This window comes from Stegostoma tigrinum, chromosome 20 (assembly GCF_030684315.1).
Source record: "Stegostoma tigrinum isolate sSteTig4 chromosome 20, sSteTig4.hap1, whole genome shotgun sequence".
NCBI classification, from domain to species: Eukaryota; Metazoa; Chordata; class Chondrichthyes; order Orectolobiformes; family Stegostomatidae; genus Stegostoma; species Stegostoma tigrinum.
In genome coordinates this window covers 35,986,625-36,009,029 of record NC_081373.1, presented here as the reverse complement: position 1 = coordinate 36,009,029, position 22,405 = coordinate 35,986,625, and positions in this window count along the sequence as shown.

The window sequence follows — 22,405 nt, the reverse complement described above, 5'->3', positions numbered from 1 at the left end:
TAAAAGAATGGAAAATCTAACACTATCAAGGATTTCAACACTATCAAGCATCAGAGTATGAAAAACCAATAGTTACTGAGGGAAATGAACAGTTATAGTGGCTAATGGCGAAGGCATCAGAGGAAAACAAAAATCTCCAAGCCCCTCACTCTAATATCAGCCAAGTTGGGACAGGTTCAAGGAAAGAGTCGAATTATAGAATGCAAACAGACACAACGGCTTCATAAGCAGGCAGAGCTGTTAACAGTCTATGGGAAAGTCCTTAGAGAGAAAAAATAAACTAAAGCCTACAGGAGCGTTCCATTTGTCCTGTGACGGCCGGAGTTGTTACTTAATTGACACATTGCAAAGATACCCTGATGGGAGAAAGCATTTCTTTTGCTGAAATATTCAAAAATCAAACTCACTGTGAATTATTAGCTGTGAAAAACTTTCTGTTCTGACTATAAGTGCTGATAATCTATCTGAAAAAGAAATATATTTTTGTTTTCTGGGAAAGCAAGCCTACTTTAAAGAAAGAGATCAAATATAAAATGGTCACTTTTTGAAGATGGAATTTGAAATGGATGTGGTGTGGGACCACTAGAAACAACTCTTTGGGAAAAGTAATAGTAACATGGAAAAAGGTAGGTTGATTAGGGAGAACTGGCGTTGGCTTTTAAAGGCGGAATCCATATTTAAGTAACTTGCTGGAGTATTTCGATGTAGTAACAGAAAGGGTCGAGGAAGGTTGATGTGGTCTACATGGATCTTCAAAGGGTGTTGGATATAGTGGCACACAACAGACTTATGGGAAAATTGTAGCTCATGGAATAAAAGACACAGTTACAAAATGGATACAAAATTGTCTGAGTAACAGGAAACAGAGACTAATGGTCAATGCGTATTTTCCAATCTGGAGAAAGGTTTTAGTGCCATCCCCAGGATTGATGTTGGGACTCCTGCTTTTTAAATACATATTAATCATCTAGATCTGGTGTGCAATTTCAAAGTTTGTAGATGATACAAAAATTGGAAGCATAGTAAACTATAAGGAGACAGTGTTAAATTCCCAAAAAATACAGATTGAGATTTCTGTACAAAATAGCACCAGAAACAGATGAAACAATGGCCAAGGAAAGTCTTGATGAAACACAAGGATTCACCTACTGACGACAGAGCCATGACGGACATGTGGAGCAACTCAGGTCACAGAGAACTAGATGTTAGCAGAGATAATGGGAACTGCAGATGCTGGAGAATCCAAGATAATAAAGTGTGAATCTGGATTAACACAGCAGGCCAAGCAGCATCTCAGGACCACAGGGCCTAGGCCCGAAATGTCAGCTTTTGTGCTCCTGAGATGCTGCTTGGCCTGCTGTGTTCATCCAGCTTCACACTTTATTATCTTAGATGTTAGCAGGTTAGGCTTATCAGGATGGTGCTGAGTGATAAGGATAGAGCATGGTTCTCAGTGACAAACCCCAACACCCCGCTTTAACGGCACACCACCCAATCCCCAACATGTCTTCCTCAATCAGGCATGAAGTATTAATTTGCTTCTCAAGAACCACAATTAGAAATACAACTAACTTGCCCTCTCTATAACTGTTTAAGATTTCAAATTATAAAAGCCTTCGTCTGTTGGGTGACCATTGTGGAGGAAGAACACTTCCATGGGTGCAGCTGAAGCCAGACAGAACAGGAAGACTTGTAAGCTTACAGGACAGTTGGCACCTAGACTATAAGCCTGTCTGAAATGCTGGCACCCAGTCTGTAAGCCTGCCTGGAGTGTTGGCACCCAGTCTGTAAGCCTGCCTGGAGTGCTGGCACCCAGTCTGTAAGCCTGTCTGGAGTGCTGGCACCCAGTCTGTCAGCTTGTCTGGAGTGCTGGCACCCAGTCTGTAAGCCTGTCTGGAGTGCTGGCACCCAGTCTGTAAGCCTGTCTGGAGTGCTGGCATCCAGACTATAAGCCTGTCTGGAGTGCTGGCACCCAGTCTGTAAGCCTGTCTGGAGTGCTGGCATCCAGACTATAAGCCTGTCTGGAGTGCTGGCACCCAGTCTGTAATCCTGTCTGTAGTGCTGGCACCTAGTCTGTAATCCTGTCTGTAGTGCTGGCACCCAGTCTGTAAGCCTGCCTGGAGTGTTGGCACCCGGTCTGTAAGCCTACCTGGAGTGCTGGCACCCAGTCTGTAAGACTGCCTGGAGTGCTGGCACCCAGTCTGTAAGCCTGTCTGGAGTGCTGGCACCCAGTCTGTAAGCCTGCCTGGAGTGCTGGCATCCAGACTATAAGCCTGTCTGGAGTGCTGGCACCCAGTCTGTAAGCCTGCCTGGAGTGCTGGCACCCAGCCTGCCATGGGGATGACTTATGCAAGGTGACATTGATCCCCAGGAGGCCTGGGGGATGCCTGAAAGGCCAGAGGCCATTCGTATATGTTTGACATGGTAAGGGAGAGCACAACAACTTAGACACTCTGCTGGCAGACTGTTAATTACCGAATAATAAATTTTAATGTTGGTGTAAATGTTCAAAATAAGTCCATGACAGTTTGTAGCTTTTTTTTCTCCTTGATTTTATGCAATTCTAAAACACGTGAAGCAAAATTTTGTTATTTATAGTAAAGAAGTAACCACCGATCAAGATGCCGTAAAAATCCTTCAGTCATACTCAAACCTAATGAGCTACTTACCTTGTAGAAATCTCTAGAACCCAATACAGCTGAGGAGTTTGCAGCTCAACTGTAAGAATTATCTCATTTTATTGATCATCCGCCTCAAGCTTGTAAAAATGCCATAATGCTACATCACACCGAATTTGGTAAGTGGGTAACCGTCAGAGAAGGATGCTTGCTTTGGAGTAGCTGGAAAACAATCATCTCAGGAACTAATTGCAGTGTGGAAGAATCACATAAGCTAACAAGCAACAAGTAATCCACAAGCAACACAGAGCATGCAGACATCTGGTAGAAAATTGCAATTGCGAAGAATAGGTGTAAAACAGCAGAGCTGATAGTGCAGTTTAAGAAAAATAGAAAAAACAAATCTTAGCTGAATTGTGCAAATTACTTCATCCACGGCATGATGAAATAGAGCATGTACTTCAAGAAGCAATTGTCATCGGCCAATTCACCTTGCTTCAATCTTCTCTGCCCTTAATTTGCAATCAAAGCTCCACATAATAGAAGAGTGCCAAAAGCAACCGAATATGGATCCCAGCTTAGAAAGTCATTTTATTTTGGAGACTGGTTGGAGATTAGAGAAAAGTGAATAACTTCAACTATGCAGATAACATTGAACTATTCAGATTCATTTTGATTCATATATATTTGGCAGTACTTATTTGCAATGATGCACATTGGCTGACAGTTTCACACATAATTATTGATTGAGGCCTGAGCCCTCCTATGCTTCTAATGTGCAGTAAAACTTATAATGGTATGACCAAAGTAACAAAGTGTGGGGCTGGATGAACACAGCAGGCAGTACGTCAGCTTTTGTGCTCAAAGGATGCTGCTTGGCCTGCTGTGTTCATCCAGCTCCACACTTTGTTATCTTGGATTTTCCAGCATCTGCAGTTCCCATTATCTCTGAATGGTATGACCAAAGTTATTTTTTTAAAAATTAAAGTCAATTAATTAAAACAAGTCTCTGCAAGTTACCAGATATCATTACAAAAAATCATAATTCACTAAAACCCTTCAAAGAATTCTAGCTGACCAACATGCGACTGCAGACCTAAAGCAATGTGTCTGACTCTTAATTCCTCTTTCAAATGGTCTAAGAAACTATTTGCTTACGTTAAATATTACTGACAATTTGGATTAGAATACAACTAAACGTATTATTCATGATGGATCTAGGCATAAGGCAAAGGCTTGACAGCTTAACCAACCCTTCAAATGTTTCTCACTGACTATTGCCAAAATTGGAAGACCTATGATTTTCCTGGAGTGATTTAAACAAATGTTCCAGAGCCCTCTATCAATATCCCTGGATATGCACTATGCCACCTGCAGGAAGATAAACTAAGGTGGTAGGACAGTGGTATACAAGTTAGGAGGGAGTGGCCAGGATCTCATTAAGTCTCACAGCATCAGGTCAAACCTCCTGCCGATAACCAACATTCTCTCCCTTAACTGATTAATCAGTACTCCTCCTCCACATTGAAACTTTCTTGGGAGAGACACAAAAACAGTAAGGATGCAGAATATGTTCTGGGTGGAAGTGTTAATGTCCCTTATGAAGGATGGCTTAGTACCACCACTACTGACTGAACTGAATGAGTCCTGAAATACATATGTGACAGATTGTGCTTACGCTAAGACATAGTGAGAGAACAAACATGTGGAACAAAATCTATTTGAAACAAAACCTTACCATTCACTGCACTGCATATCGACTCTCCATGACATTAGTGGTTGGATTGACCAAGTTCCTCATGGAAATGAAGGGTAATCTCCACACAGTGAATTTCTTGGCTATTGCTGGGTAGTAATATGACCATGCCAAATATCATAGATTTAGATCAAATCTATCAGCTCAAAGTTTGGCTTCTGAAAGGAACCATAGGCCGTAATCAGCAGCAGAATTATATTTAACTACAGTCTGTAATCTCAACACCTGGCAAATCCCTCACTCTCTTATTACCAGCGACTCAATTCAACAACCTTGGTTCAATCATGGTTCAAATGTCTGGAACAAAATATGGAGGAGACTGTTCACGTTCTCACTAGAGGGGTGGCTCCAACAAGTTAACACATGGCTAGAAATGGTGGCAGCCAGTTTGGTGTCAGAGATCCTGTTGAACTAAGCCGCCAGTGGCTGCCGGATGTATGTTTGGAACAGAACTGCATGGTCTACCTACAGCTTCTCAGTGTCACCAGCAAGATGGAAGGGACATAAGATACCTCAACCTCACTCCATGTTTCTTTGATCTACCCCCTCTGTCAGTGACACTTCCTCCAGTCACCTGCAACAGCTCAGGCAGAGGAAGGTGCACTTGCCCCTTTCAAGCTGGAAGGATATCACTTAGGCCCAAAGCCCCAGAGATTGAGAAATATTCAGAGTCACCAGGTGTACTACACAATAGTGTCCCTCTACAGTTGTAAGGACATATCTAGTTGTAGTGGGAAGGAAAGGACATATTGTAAGGACATATCTAGTTGTAGTGGGAAGGAGAGGACATATCAGTGGTATGAATACTCATAAATAATTTGCACTTTTGGACATTTATATTCACTTCCACAGTTCTAACATATGTCATAACCTTATTGTCCCATTAGGACATGAGAATATTCTTCAAAGTGAAAGAGGTGGAGCATCTTCAATTCACCAAAGGACGTGATATGTTTCAAACGTGAATGTGGAACCACTCTCTTAATCAGCAAAGTGGGTGGCTGGAGGTCAGCTTATCCGTCAGGGAGCCACATGACTGGAACACACGATTGCAGTCAAAATGTTGGAGATGAACCTCAGGAATATTAAGGGTAATGATAAGGGCAAGGAGAGATACCAGAACCTGGGATATTCAAATCCTACACACTAATCCATGAAACACAAGTCAGATATGTGGAGGAATATAAAATTAAAACTGAAAGAACTGCAGATGCTGTAAATGAAAAACAAAAACAGAAGTTTCTGGAAAAGCTTCACAAGCCTGGCAGCATTTGTGAAGAGAAATCAAAGTTAATGTTTTGTGTCTGGTGACCTTCCTCAGAATTTATGGTAGCTAGGAAGATATTGGTGTGGTGGAATATTTGCTTGGATAAATCAGCTGACACTTGGGAGCATCACCAACCTCCAGGTCACAAATCATCCTAACTTGGACCCACACATCCTGTACCAACAACGTTCCTTGACACTGATATCATGAACTTCAGTTTGAGGAAAGGCGAAGGGACTTGAGGCTATTTTCATTAGAGAGAATAAGGTTAAGAGCTGACCTAATAGAGACATGCAAGATGATCAGAGGATTAGATAGGGTGGGCAGTGAGAGCCTTTTTCCTTGGATGGAGATCGCTATCATGAGGGGACATAGCTTTAAATTGAGGGGTGACAGATATCGGACGGATGTCAGAGGTAGGTTCTTTACTCAGAGAGTAGTAAGGGCGTGGAATTCCCTGCCTGCAACAGTAGTAGACTCACCAACTTTAAGGACATTTAAATGGTTATTGGATAAACATATGGATAATAATAGAATAGTGTAGGTTAGATGGGCTTCAGTTTCGTTTCACAGCTTGGTGCAACATTGAGGGCCAAAGGGCTGTACTGTGCTGTAGTGTTCTATGTTCTATGTTCTGACTGGTGGACTCTGTACACATAGCTCGGGGAGCCAATGGTGGTATCTGCAAACTCCGGGAAGGAATAATCTTCCCATATATAGAGTCCTCAAAGCTACAGTCTAACATTTAAAGCTGTGAGGTGGATCATGGCCAAAACATTTGTCAACTTAACATAAGTCTGTGGCAGAATTCAGGAAACAGATCTACACTGTGTAGCCCATAGGACTGAAAGTGCTGTCACTGGGGATGTTCTAGGCTTTACAAAGGAACAGTGAAAGCAAAGCATTCTGAAGTTCAACAGAGATAGTGAGTGAAAACAAAAATGTAGGAGATCAGCACTGATGAAGAATAATCTAGACTTGAAATGTTAACTTGCTTTCTCTCCATGAATACTGCCTGGCCTGCTGTGATCTTCAGCATGTTTTGTTTTCAGTTCAGATTCCAGCATCTGCAGTAATTTGCTCCTAGGAATAGAGTGAGCAGATGCATAAGGAGCAGTCTCAGGATGTGTGCCAACTCTATATTACTGACTAGGGAGTGGATATGGCTTAGGTGTTTTTTTTTGTGCATGGACCATTTTAGTGCAACCAGCCAGGAGAAAAAGGTTGTTTAAGTGTGCATCATATCCCAGCTGTTTTAGCGCTAATGTAGGTCAGGGCAAGGTTTTCAGACACAGTTCAGCTTTCATAGAAGTTAGAATACTGCACTTGAAAGGAAAAGTCAATATTTTATTTTTTAGATAAATCAAATAGAAAAATTACTCAAAGCCTGAGGAATGTAGCACACAGCAAGCAAAGAGCTAACAACCAACAGCAAAAATCAAACAATAATAAGAAGAGAAAAGGTCTCAACCCAGCTCAGTCATCCTGAAAGAAAGTGGCTCTCTGTGTCTCAATGGATCATGGCCCTGTTTTTCTCTCTTTAACAGCCATCTGGTCTGTCTCAGAATCTTCACCCTCTATTTTCACTTCAGAGGAAATCTCATTTTTGCATCTCTTCCTCAGCTGATACATCTGCTCTTGGTGACTGAGATTATTGAAGGTGCAGCATACTATTGTGATGCTTGCCACATTTCCCAGGATGTATTGCATGGCATTGCCTGGCCAGTCTAGACATCAGAGCCCATGGACTGTTTGACAACAGCCCTAGTTGAATCATGTGAAACCTTCTATCTGGCCTCAGTGGCAGTATGAGGATTTCTTAATGGTGGCATCAGCGAGAAGCGTTTGACAAGAAGGTCCTTTGTAAAACCTTGGCACATGTGAGTGATCCAAGATGTACAAGGCCTGGTAACTCTTGGATATTTAGTGCGGACTGAATATCAAACTTCTGTTCTCCCAAATGATTTAAACTTCAATGAAGCTGAATCTTTTTCTGTTCACAAAGAAAGGTGGTTCATGATAGGTTGTTCTGATAGCTATGTGGGTGCTATAGAGTGAACCTTGAACCTATCGGAAACCAGTGATAGCTGAGAATCCTCATGTTCTAGCTGCCTGTGTCCCCATGTCAAGGGAGTAAGAGATGAATTGCAGTTGTCCTGTAAAGAGAGCATCAGTGAGAGGCAGTTGTGAACTGTTGCCTGTGAAATGCCACAGAGACCCCTGTATCTAAAATGATCCATTGGCAAAGAAGGGCAGGCTATTGAAATCATACTGTCACCTGGTTGGTCCTTATGACAATAGATTCTCACCCCAATGGCTTGAGAACTCCTGGACGGAATTTGTAGGGACATGGCCAAAGCAGGATTTGTGACAGAAGCACTGAGAGGTTTGGTGTGGCTGACCTTGACATCAGAAACATCTTGCTACATTTTTTATGCTTTTGTCTAGTGACAAGGCCTGTTTGTTGCCAGGCAGTGTTAAGTTGCCGATTGAGGAGAATTATAGTTTGTTAAGACCTCCATAATGCCACAACATGCCTCATTTATATTCAGCTTTCTACCTTACCAACTGGATGAACAAGTTAGATGTTAGGAAATCTTAACATGGAAGTCAAAGTGCATAGCTACTGACTTTAATTCATTGCTGGCTGCAAGGAGTCACCATATTGCTCAGCATCAAACTGCATCTCAGGGCACAATCCATGGACACCAGCTGCGTGCACCTCTCATCAATGGACATTTGCCAATCCCTTGCAATCTTTATGACAGCTCTCTGATCCACCTGCAGACCGCTTTGGAAGCAATGGCTTTTGTTCTCCCAAATTATTTGAACGTCAGTGGAGTTGAATCCCACTGAAGAGCGCTCCAGCGACTAAGGACACTTTTTTGTGGAGGTCTAGGCACCCACCTCAGGGATTAGACCAGGCTGCATTTCAAGACTTTTCACTTGCTCTCGTAATGCTTACTACCCAGTACCTACATGTTTGCTCACGGGCTCCATGCTGTGCCTTACTATGCCAAAGTTGTTAGTGGAGTGCAGCTTCAACCAGGGCAAAAGGCAGTCAGGATTGGATTATTGATGTGCTCTTTTGTGCAGGCATACAGACAGGCCGCTTGTCGGTAGGAATCTGTCTTGGTGGCTGAGGCAGGAGGGAACATCTTGCCGTACAGCAGACCAAGACTTCAGATTACAGCCAGCAGCATGTGTTAGATGCCTGCATGGCAAACACAATGCATATAAAGTCAACCAATCACCACACTGGAAAATGGATAGGAGTAGTCTTCAATACAGTCAAGGTGGCAGCATTGTTGGTCAGGATTTAGACTTATCTGAGCATTTGCTGGGTAAGAAATGTTTGATTAAATCTTCAATTTGTGCAAAACTGATCCAAATTGCATTTGTATCTGGTTTTAAGATGAAATCTGTGTTTTAAAATTCGATAGTTGTAAGCTTTGATCAGGCTTATTTACAAAGGGTGCATTAAAAGAATGTCATAATTAAGAACTGTATGAAACTGACTCATTTGGAACCTTTGTTTATGAACATATAGTAGTTGCCAACTTAGTGCAGATAGGTACTTGAGCACAATTTACAACATCATGTTACAGTTGAGCATCTCAGGCAGATCAACACTGGAAGGAGGGTGATGCGTTTCATTCATTTTGCCGAAACAAATCATCTGATTGGTGAACATTTCTGGTCCTTAAAGTGAAAGTAAGCTCTTCAGTATGTGTTAGGTCTCCAGTTCTTTTTATCTCCTTTTCCCTTTCTTTAAAATCAGCTTGTTGGGTATAAATTTGAAGCTAGTGCATTAAAAAGGGGTAAATATAAAAGAAAGCATTGAGTGGTGATTCTTCAAGTGCCAGGAGAAGGAATACAAGAGCGATTTAATTAAAAACAACTGAAATATGATCGAGCTGGCAGGTTGGGTGGTGTGTTGCATCTGCAACATATGGGAGCAGCTGGACACAAAGGTGGTTAATTGCAAACACATCTGCAGCAAATGTTTGCAGCTCAAGAAACTTCAATTGAGGGCATAGCTCCTGAAGCTGCAGACACTACACAATATCAAGGAGGAAGAAAGTTACCTGGACACTTTGCTTCAGAGGGGCAGCCACACCACTTAGTTTAGGTAATTCCAACTTGGCTTTATGAGTTTCTTGCAAGGTTGTCACTGAGAGTGGGGACTGTAGTGAAAATCCGTGACCTGTTCATGACACTGTGGTATAAGGAGCCAGTCAAATGAGGGAAGGACATAGAAATGTAGCAGTGATAAAGAAGTGTACTAATAGGGGAAAAGTGATTATTAATATTCTCTGCAGCCATGAGCTTGCCTGCCTGCTACCAAGGCTAAAGACATTTCCTCAGGGCTGGAGATGAACTTGGAGTAGGAAGGGGGTATCCAGTTGTCATCCTCACACTGGCACTAATGATATTGTTAGGACTGAAAAAGGGGAACTGCTGAAAGCTTTTGAATAGTTAACTTTTAGTAAACTAAAAAGTAGAACCTCCAAGATGATAATCTCAGGATTACTACCTGAGCAACAGGGTAACTGGCTCAGCATAAACAAAGTCAAAGAGATGAATATGTGCCTTGCAGATTGGAGTGAAGGAATGGTCTTCAGTTCATAGGGCACTGCAACCTGTCCTAGTATAGAAGCAACATGTTTCCAGACAGATGGGCTTCTTTCGAACTGCATTGGGACTAATGCGTCAGTGCACCAAACAGGTTTTACATGATGGTTTGAACTAATTTGGGGTAGGGGTTAGGGATGGGGAAGGAAGGTTCAGAGTGGGGGTTACATAGATTTACAACTCAAAATGTTATGCTGGCATTACAGGGCAACTATTTTAATCATGATACCCAGAGTGAAGCAATACGGGACATTGTCTTAAGAAAAAGCAGCAAATAGTGTCAAATGGGAAACAAAAGGGAAGAAGACAAAATTATTGGCTCACAATTAATGGTCGTTAAGCATATTCACAGATGAGAAAGACAGATTTCTATTTACTGAAGAGATCACGTGTTGTAAAAAGACGGTAAGAATGAAGTTGAGGATTCTCAGGTCAGCCATGATCTCATTGAATGGTAGACCACACTAAATGGGATGAATGGCCTACTTCTGCTCCTATTTCATCAGGTCTTATAGGGATTGCAGCACTGTCAGCGAAAAGCACAATGCAGCCACAGCTCAGTGGCTTAGCCATATTCAGTTGTCAGCTTGTGAAGCTCATTGGGAAATCTAGAAGGGGATCTGCCTGATTCCAGTCCAGAGAGTGGGCAATGATCCGTCCTGTAGGGCCAATGGCTTGGGGGATCACAACCCTCCCTCCCCCCCCCCCCATCCCCACCCAAAATCAGCCAAGGAGCTGTAAATCCAGCAGTTGGAGTGTGATCAGTCATGCCCAGGTGCGGCTTGTCCAAGTTGGTCAGTGGTCTGGGCTGATTACAGTCCTCTGGGTCTGTGCATAGCTTGTTCAGAAGAGAAGTCTGAATGGGCAGGAAGGTGCTGGCTGGATAAAGGATGGGAAGGGAAAGCAGAGACATTTGTTGAGGTAGGACGAGATAGTGATGGGGAAAACTCAAGTTATAAGGAGGCCTAGAGAGAATTTTTATTATATCTTGCCCAAAGTCTTGCACCTGTCCAAGGCATCAAGATTGATTCTGCATTGAGAGAACAGCTCCATGTCATCAACGTCAAAGGAATTCAGGGCTGCCAATACCTGATTAAATGTCCTGTGGAAGAAAGCATCAACGTGGCCTTGGTACAAAGCAGCTGTCAGGAGACTCTCTGTCACAACACTGTCCTCCCCTATGTATAGATGCTGAAGGTTTAAGGTGAAAGTTGTGTGCTTCATTTATTCATTTAAGTTTCTGATACATTGAACATTTCAATTGGACAGAATTGAAAAAGAGAAGATTATTATGGCAAGTTATGTAATTAATAAGATGTAAATGCATACTGTCTTCTCACCACCTGATGATGAGAAAGTAATTTACTAAAGTTTACCTCAATGTTGAGTATCTGATTTTGGACTCTCACCGAATTAATCCTTACGCTTGAGTGGAAAATTGTCCCCATGAACTTTGTCCCTGACAATTGGATGCAAAGCCCTTTTGAAATGCCCTTTTAACATGAAAGGTACTATGAATGTGTGTTTTTTACACGATTAATTATCTAATATTTTTGACATTTCTGTACCATTACCTGTAAGGTCATCTGATGTATTATTAAGAGGCCCTACCAAAATGTTAATGTTTCCTTGATTAATCATGGGGTTTTAGAATACTTTACAAATTATCTTTGTATTTTTTGATAATTTAAACTGTGAAAATGTTGGAAAATTGTCAGCATTTATGAGAGAAATAATGCAATTGGCACATCAGATTAATGTTGTTGTATTCATCACAAGATGTTGAATTTCCTCCTCAATCCATCAATCTTTCAATAATTTAAAATTCTTAATATTACAACTATTATCTAATTCACCATTCTTCAATCTGCTTCATTAGGAGTTGTGTCAGAAAATTCCACATCTTTTAAACCATCCTCTTTGGAAGGAATTGTTTTTTTTTCTAAAGTCGTCTTTAATTCTTTTCCTTTAATTACCTTAAATTTATGACCTTTTTCTTTTCTGACCAGAGAAGCAACTTAGCTCATCAAAACTTTTTCCTAATTTTTAACAACTTTATCAGGCCATCATTAGCCTCACTTTCTTTAAAGAAACTTTAAATGTAGCCATTAATACCTGGAAATGTCAACATTGCATCTTTCACACTACTTTACATCTCATTTGTAATTTTACCAAAATGGTATAGAATCACACGGGACACAGAATTATGTAGCACTGAAACAGGACCTTTGACCCTATTCGCCCATGAGACTATTCCCGTTTGCCTGCACTTGGTCCACATCCCTCTAAACCTTTCCTCGCCATATACACCAGATAATTGTTAAAAAAAAAGACACTGATTCAACAGTAGCCTCCCCCAAATACAATCCCCACTGGACCAAGCACCTATCCCATCTTCCCAAGGTCCTGCACTGACTGCCGTGCACCTAATACCAACCCAAACATCCCCTGACTGGCCCTAATTGCTCTGGACCCAGTATCACTTCCAACAAACCTCACAGCCTAATGGCACCTTCCCTTGCAACTGCTGAAGATGTAACATCTGGTCATTTACCTCCTCCTTCCTCAGTATCCAAGGATCCAAATCTACCTTCCAAGTAAAGCAGCATTTTACTTCCACTTCTCACAACCTAGTCTACAGCATTCACTGTTCGCAATATGGTCTCCTCTACTTTGGGGAAACGAAGCGTAGCTTGCAAAAAAGTCCCTGAGCTTCCCGCTGCCTGCCACTTTAACACACCACCCTGTTCCCTGGCCAACATCTCTGCCTCAAGCTTGCTGCAGTGCTTCAGTGAAGCTCAGCGAAGAACAACTCCTCATTTTTTGCTTGGGGACCCTTTAGCCCTCTAGACTCAATATCAAGCTCAATAATTTTAGGGTCTGAACTCCCCCATGTCCTAGCCCCCTACCACACATGCCAGGCCTTGTTATCACGTAGTCTGCCATTACACATTACCGATCATTAGCCACTAACAGTGTCCATTAACTGCTATTCACCCCCCTTCCCGAGTCAGACTGCTATTTACTCCTTTGTCTGTCTGACAGTTCTTCTCTCTATTGTTTACTCCTCACTCCCTCCCCCCTCCCTATCTTCTGCATATAATCCAAATTATTCCAAGCTACCATCAGTTCTGAGGAAGGGTCACTGGACCCAAAGTATTAACTTTGATTTCTGTTCACAGATGTTGCCAGGCCTGCTCAGCTTTTCCAGCAACTTCTGTTTTTGTTTCTGATCTAGTGCATCCACTGTTCTTTCATGTTTTATTTAGCTGCCACTTGAACCAACGTCTTCAATAAATTTTTTTCTGTCATTTCCTTATGATAACTTGATGGTCTTTTTTACTCATACAGCTACTTTTAAAGTATATTTTTATCTGTACATTATTGTCCCCTAATCCTTGTTTATTTTTCCTTCTTCTGTCTTCCAAAATGCACTGCTTCCCTTTATTTCTATGTTTACGTTGACCTGCATTTACTAATTTTAAAGGAAAATGAGAAATGTATTCACTCTTCTGGACTTGACCATAAACCATTCCTCAACTGCTCATTTTGCAACGTGATTAATACACAAATCATGCATGCTTACAGCATAAAGGAAAGGCATTTGGCTTATCATTCCTGAGTCATTCATTTTTTTCAAGGGCACTTCAAATCCAGTCCTATTTCTTTTGCCCTGTTTGTACGTCCACAGCTTTACGTTTTCCTCTGGTTCAAATGTTTGTCATATTTTCCCTAAACAATGGAATATCTCAATGAATCTTCTGGCAAAGCAGTCCATGCTCTAAATAGAATCCTGTGTGAAGAAATATCTTCTTTTTAATATTTGTCTTCTGTCACAATGTAAATGTTAAAATTGTTGCTTCATCATTAATCAGCCATTATCATTGAATCCTGTACAAGTACCTCTGGCAGCAATGAGTCCATTGGGCATTTTTGATGCAGGTCTGCCAGACTGTCCTTTTCAGTGGCAAGGAGTCTCTGTTTGCTTGTTGACTACATTGGTGACTGTTCTAAGAATAGCTTTACTCAGCAAATGCAGAAGCTCATGCTACACAAAGACAATTTTCTTCCATAAAACCTATTAGAAATAATAATTTGACAGGGAGAGCAGGATGTTTGGCAAGCTGGTAAGAAATCCACACTGACTCCTCCTGGGGTGCTGGTCATGGTGGAGGGTGTGAAAGGAGTCAACAGCAAAGGTTAAGGCTCTGAGCAGGAACTCCCACCACCCCTTGCTGATGACAGTTCCCTTGATCAGGCACTGAGTGCTTTCAAACAAGGCACTGCCCTGGATGATCTTAAGCAGCCTGGTGAAATTTCCATATTGTGCTCTGTATATGGTAACTGGCTCACCCATACTGGAATTATTAGAAGTAGAATTAGCTTCTATTGTCACATGTACTCACTCGCATGAGTGCAACAAAAAGTTTACAAGTTGCCATTTTTGGCACCATCTTAGGTACAAATGTACCTTGGCACAGAATCTTAACACAAAGCAGAAAAACAAAGAAAGCAAGCCAAAAAGTTAACTATTACAGTTCTTCTTACCAAAGCACAGAAAAAAAAACAAAGAAACAAATTTAATAGTTCAACTTCACAGTCCTGGGCTCTTGTTCCCTCCCAAGGCTTCACCTTGCCCTCACCACTACCTTGGGCTGCCTGCTCCTGCTTAATTACCCACTTAAGGGCCTTACTTAGCAGTGGGATGGAAAGGTCCTCTAGATCCCTCCAACCAAGGATTTAATCAGGGCAGAGCCAGACAGGTGGCTGTATCTCCACCTATCAATTTCGTTGCTCTAATTTTAAGTTGTGTACACCGGAAATCAATATTAGGTCTACATTTACTCACTGTATATGCGTGGCTTGGACTTGAATATTGGGAACATAGCTTTGAACTTTCCTTTGACACAGAAATAAATAAATTTAACAGTTTATTGGGGATGATGAGGAACTAAAGTTATGAGAAGATACCCAATTTGCTGGAATTCTGCTTCAATTTAGCAGAAAAGTCAAACAAAATGTAATGGAGGTTTTCTAAAAATAGCAATAAATTGTAGAGAGAATGGTTGTTTAACCTCAAGGTGACCATGTGACTATCAATATAAAATAATGCCCTTGTTGTAGCTTTTCCAGAGTATATAGAAATTACTTTCATTCTGGTGCATGAGATAAACCTAAACCTAACTGCTATCTAACACAACATAACTCTTTAAAAGTGGAGGGCAGTGGTTTGACTTTTCTGCTAAATTGAAGCAGAATTCCAGAAAATTGGGTATCTTCTCATAACTTTAGTTCCTCATCATCCCCAATAAACTGGTAAATTTATTAAGCCGTAGATTGTGTCCAATTTGTACATGATGCCTCATTCCAACTCTGCATGTCTCAAATCATAAATCTCAAAAGCCTGTTGGCATCACACTTTCACTGAATTATGTATCTGACCCTCAAGATTCACTATTGATCCCTTCAATGTTTTTTTCTCTGTAATGAGAAAGCAGCCTCATGTCCTCTGCAACTATGGCAATATCTCCCATTGCTTACTATTTGCATGTTTGACATACTAGGTATCAGCGTGGGGACAGTATTCTAGCAGTTTGAAAATCTTTCACATTGCTTGCTGTAGATATAACTGTGAAATTGTACATAGGCTAGAGTGCAACTAGCAAACTTCAGTGAAATTCTCAATGGAGCAGTGCACGCCATTACAAACAATTTCTCTGGTATCCCATGCTGGAATTTTGAACGTTTCTCTTAAAGCCTTAATGAGAGTCCCTCAGCAATGCAAAACTCACTGCAATGACCTTCTGTTCTTCAATGAAGAGAAATTCAGTAAAATCAAAGTTCATCTGTGATTGCAATGCTGGAAGTTTCATACCTGGCTAATGTAGTGTTAGATAATAAACTTACAAAAGTGTTTGAGAAAAGCAAATTAGAGACACATCAACACAGACAAATATAGCATGTTTTTTATTAATCCTGCAACGTTGCACTTTTCAGTAAAACTAACAAAGATAAGAATTTCAGTCTGAGGGCCATGAGAGAACCTAAATTATGGTTGTCATACTTTATTTGCAAACTTTGTGTAATCTGGGTGATAGATCAATATTAAATTCATCCACTTGGACAGCAGAGAAATTTTATTGCCCAGTTAGACACAATTAGACAAACAAGATTCATTATCTTCAACTCTTAAAAAAGTTACCATGTCAACATCTCTATTGTAACACAAGTAGAGAACAAACAGGGAGTTTGAATTAATGTTAGCAATTCCTGGTTTGTTTTTCTACTTCATCTCCAGGTATGGTCAGAAGATTTTGTCAGTATGAATATCCACACTTTTATACTCATGATTATCAAATGTTAGTATTTCTGATAATACACCCATATAAATCTGGTCTACAAAAGCGGTTCAAAAAAGATCTTTCAATCTGTCAGTAGCTTCATAACCGAGAATATATAGAATTAAGGATCAATAGGTAGCGACTGAATCCTTCAGGCTGCTGTGATGAATTAAGAAAAAAAGTGCATTAAGTAACATTTTCAATAGCACTGATGTTTTCAACACCTTGTCCTAATTTCCACAAGTTACATTAGCTCGCCATTTGATTGAGGTTATTTTTAACCTGTTCTGAAACAGCCCAGAGAAGAAAACACTTGTGAGAAAATAAAACAAAGCCTAACTTACAATCCATTCAAAGGAATAAAACCCATCACACATCTTCAGGTCTTGTTTAAACAATCGATTGCTACTAGCTGTTGGTGAGAAACACAATGCATCGGATCTGGAATTTTTATGTCTTAGGCTTGCATTTAAGTTTTATAGATACAGTCTCAATATTGCCTTGGACTTGTCTTCTAATGTAATACACGATTTCAAGGTTATTGTATAGCTGGAAGGTGACCTTATTCTGAAGCCTGGTTTTCCTTTCCCCAAGAACACTTTATGCAAAGATTAATGAATATTCCATAATTGAGAGACAATTTTCATTTGTTTCTAGGAATGACTATTAATTTAAAAGCAACATTTGAAATCACAGCAAAGGTCTTATTGCCTCACATAACTTCAAAAATGTGTTAAGTGTTAAGTGATTCATTTTGGAAGCTTGAATTTGAATGCAGAATACAGGGTCAATGGCAGGTTTCTCAGCAGTGTGGAGGAAAAGAGAAATCTTGGGGTCCACACCCACATGTCCTTCAAAGTTGCAACTCAAATTGCCAGGGTTATAAAGAAGTCATATGGTGTGTTGGCTTTCATTGGCAGGGGAATTGAGTTTAAGAGCAGTGAGGTTACGTTGCAGCTCTCTAAAACTCTGGTTAGACTACACTTGGAATATTGTATTCAGTTCTGGTCACCACATTATAGGAAAGATGTGGAAGCTTTAGAGAGGGTGCAGATGCTGCCTGGACTGGAGCGCAGGTCTTATGAGGAAAGGTTGCAGGAGCTAGGGCTCTTTCATTGGAATGAAGAAGGATGAGAGGTGACTTGATAGACGTGTACAAGACGATGAGAGGCATAGATAGAGTGGATATTCAGAGACTTTTTTACCAGTGCGGAAATGACTATTACGAGGGGTCATAATTTTAAGGTGATTGGAGGAAGGTATAGGGGAGATGTCAGAAGTAGGTTCTTCACACAGAGAGTGGTGCACATGTGGAATAGGCTGCCAGTGGTGGTAATGGAGTCAGATACTTTAGAGACTTTTAAGTGACTCTTGGATAGGCACATAAAAGATAGTAAAAAGAAAGGTATGCAGGATAGATTGATCGTAGTAGGATAATAGGTCAGCACAACATCATGTGATAAAGGTCCTGTAGTGTGCTGTACTGTTCTATGTTCTATAAGAAAAATATTCATTGCAAGTTAATGCCTACATTGTGACACCAAGAAGGAACAATGAGGGAATTTGGCCCATTTTTAGCTGCTGCTGTCAAAATATTTTCTTCAAATAGGGCTTCCCAAAACCCAGGATGTCAATAATTGGTCATATTGCAGCCTATGTACAAAGTGGGGACTGTTTTCTTCAATATGCAAGATAAAAGTGTATTATTCATTCTTGTAAAGCTAATAAATGATGACAACGACTCACACAGTCATATTTTAAAGAGACTTTAAAATATCTTTTAGATGCAAGATCAAAACATGGGAAACTGGTAGAATATTGACTAAGAAGCTCAACATAAGCTGCGGTCCAACTATCTCATTAACAGTGTGGATTGTTTTAACTGGTTTTTACATTTTGGTTTAGATAGCACATTTACTTATTTTCTCATTTGCGTGATTAGGCTCAATGTAATTCACATACCAATTTCTATTTATTTAAGAAAATACATGATAAAACTATTGAATTGCAAACAAAATCTATCTCCTGAGAAACATTTCCTGGAATCAATAGGAATAGAATAATGCTTATGTCATCGTAACATGCAAAAACGTATCCATACCAATCTGTGACATATGTCAAGAACAAGAGTAATTGTTATAATTTGGATCTTATCTATAATTCTACCATGCTTGTAATCATAAAATCCGTCACAAAACAATTTTAAACATGTAATCAAGGGAAAACAAGAAGTCTGGAAATTTGAAATAAAATAGAAACAGCTGCAAGTGTGTTGAAAGTTTAAGTGATCACTGCTGTTCACTCCATCAGCTATGGGCTACGTGGTGGCTCAGTGGTTAGCATTGCTGCCTCACAGCACCTGGAACCCAAGTTCAATTCCACCCTTAGGCAACCATCTGTGTGGTTTGCACATTCTCACTATGTTTGTGTAGGTTTCCTCTAGCTGCTCTGGTTTTCTCGTGCAGCCTAGGTGAATTAGCCATGCTAAATTGTCTATAGTGTTCAGGGGTGTGTAGATTAGGGGGAAATGGAGCTGCGTGGGATGCTCTGTGTGGCCTGTTTCCACACTGTAGGGATTATCTGATTACCTTCACCTATAAAGAAGGACTCTTCTTCCAAATGATTTGTGTTCAATCTTTCTGTTTCAATCATTGTAAAACCCTCTTCCTCATTCTGTTAATTCACTTCCAAACCACTGACCACTGCCATCTGGAAGGACAAGGGCAGCAGATACATGGGAACACCACCCCCTGCAGGTTTCACTCCATACTACCCTGGAACTCCCTTCCAAACACCATCATGGGTCTACCTGTGATAAATGAGCAATAGCAGCTTCCAGATGTAGCTGACCACCACCTTCTCAACGGCAATTTGGGATGGACAGTAAATATTGGCCCAGCCAGTGACACACGTATCCTGTGAATTGAGCAAGAAAAGGCTTAAATTTTAATGATGAAGGGTTTACATGAAAAATATTGATTTGAATTTCTAGCAGTTTTTGATTGATCAATAGGAACAATTATGAATATTGTGAACGACTCACTGAAAACAAATGTAAACAGTTGTAATGTTGAATGAACTTTTAAAGAGTACTGGAAGATTTGCCCTGGATAGTGCAACAGAAAAGAGGTTGTGTTCTAGTGAGATTCATGGCCCCCGCATGCCATGGCTCATGGTGATTTTTCTCATGCAGCTTTTGCTCTCCATCTTATTAATTATGCAACCAGCTTCAATGGCCCCTGTCCAGTAGAATCACACAGGAGGAGAAGTGGAGGTGCTTTCCACTTGTCAGGACTTTGTGATGTTCATGCCACTGGCATCAATCTGCAGAAAGAACTGTAAGCCAAGATTTTCCCTTCACACTGTGTTCCTGCACTGTTATGTCCCACAGAAACAGCTTGACAGTGACAAGCAACCCTCCTCCTTTTCAGTGCGAAAAGGCAATGAAAGGCACACACTGGCAACCACTGAGTAAGGAAGTGAGCACGAAGAAATGAATCACGAGTGGTAGGATGAATCATGTATGCTTGTCCCTGTGTATAAAGTGACCTGGTAGAAACACAATAGCTCTAGGTGTCCCTGAGATCCAGACTGAGATTCTGAAGAGCTGAAATAGTCTGTCAGGAAATCTGAAAACAAGTATGATGAGGTGATAATTTTGGTGGTTTGCTGATGTTGACTTGCTTGGACAAAGGGTGGAGTATCAGCATGTCATTAAGATAGAGTTGGATGAAGGCCAAGAGAAGCTGCTGACACTAGTTTACCAGTCTGACTTACATGTTGGAAATTAATGCTACCTATTTTCTCAGGGAAGGAGTGATGAATTGGAAGCAACAGAAATGAGGTACCTTGGGATATTAGTGGGATGCAAATACATGTAGTAAGGTAGGCACTGTGCTTAACTTGGGGGTATCTCAGAAATACATTTCTCAACATAAAGAATCTGATTTTCTTTCATTTTTGCCCATTTTGCCATATTTCTCACCATTGCTCATGCCATTCAGTAGAGCAGAAAATTTAATTCCACTCAATGTTTCTGACGACAGTACAATGTAATATTTAGGTATGGTGTGGGGGTTTCAGTTGTATTCAGAAGTTAGTGAGCAATACATTTTCTACAGTTTATTGAATTAGTTGCTTCCTAAAAGATGCTGTTTTTGGTTTGTTACTTCAGGCTTAGTTAAAACATGAAATCATGCTGTGTGATTCTTTGCATCCTCATTTTTAAATTCATAATTCTTGTTTAGAAGTTCTCAGTTTTGATGAAGAAGAGAAAATGCTGTGAACAAATGTGCTTCCTAGGAGTTTGGTGGAAGCATTCAAAAGTGAAGTAAATATACACCAAAGAGAAAGAATTTGCAGGCAATCAGGAAGACCATGGGAGCGAGACTCACCACAGTGCTATTACAATGGACCAGCATGGGCTGGAAAAAGTGAATGTTCTACTTCTGTGCTATGAACATTCTAGATTTCTAAAGTTGTAACTATAACTCTAAGTGATTTTCATCTCTAGTATTTTTCTAAAATTGCCAATTTTAAAGTTGCAGGAGTTAATTAATTATATGGATTCATGTTGCAGATTCACATTTTTTACTATTGTCGTTACAAACTTTTCTCAAAAAATATTCTAGGATTGTGTTCATCTCTAAAATATCACAAAATTCCATTCAGCACTATTTATGGTTGTGATAATTACCACCCCTACTCTATTTCACCTTCCTGGAGCAAGTAATGTACAAATTGCATGCTGCCTCCTTGTCGGTGTAGAGCTGAATGCAGTCCATGTGGCTGGTGAGCTGCATCCTAAAAGGAAGCGGGAAATGTATGCAAATAGTGTGTTTCCCAGCTCAAATGCACACCTCAATGGAACTTGCCTCTTTTAATGGGAGCTACTCTCTTTTGGCAGAAGTTGCTACTGGTTATCTGAAATCTATGGAGGGAAGGAAAAGCACAGAAAATGGGACAAACATTAAAAGTAAAGTTTCCTGGTTCTTTGATTTGGCTCTCCAGGCATTAGCAGAGGAAGCATAGAAGAGGAAAGAAGCAGTTTTTCTGCAGGAGACAAGGTGGTACTGAGAAGTGAATGGGACTTGTTAGTTACTAGCCAGTACCTAGTAATAGTGCTACACAAAATTGAACGACCTCAGGCAAGTGATCTAGATTCATTGCTTTATGGACCACTCAGGTTACTCATACACTCCACATTCCATAGATTATGCAACAGCATTCTCCAACAATCAAGTTTCTGGCCTTGCATTCAGTTATTTCAAAAAAGTATTTGATAAAATTCCACATCAAAGTTAATTGCAAAGAAAAAGGGAAGAAAATGCACTCGTGAAATTATCACTGGGCTGTGAATGCAGTGACTCAGGTAATGTTCGGGAGGCCGGGTTTGAATCCACTATGGCAGATGGTGGCATTTCAATTCAATAACTATCGAGAATTGAGAGTCTAATGATAACTTGAGTCCATTGTCAATTGTTGGGAAAAATTGATCTAGTTGACTAATGTCCTTTCGGGAAGGAAACTGCTATCCTTACATGGTCTGGTTTATATGTGACTCCAGACCCGCAGCAACATGGCTTTTAACTACCCTCTAAGTAATTAGGATATGGGCACTAAATGCTGGCCTAGTCAATGATGCCTCATCCCATGAATGAATTTTTAAAAAAAGAGTGAGGATATAAATGGGTCTTTTTTCAGATTCACAAGAGTAATGTTTATGATCTACATAAACTTGAATGAAGGGACATAAGGTACAGTTGCCAAATTTGTTGCTGACACAAAA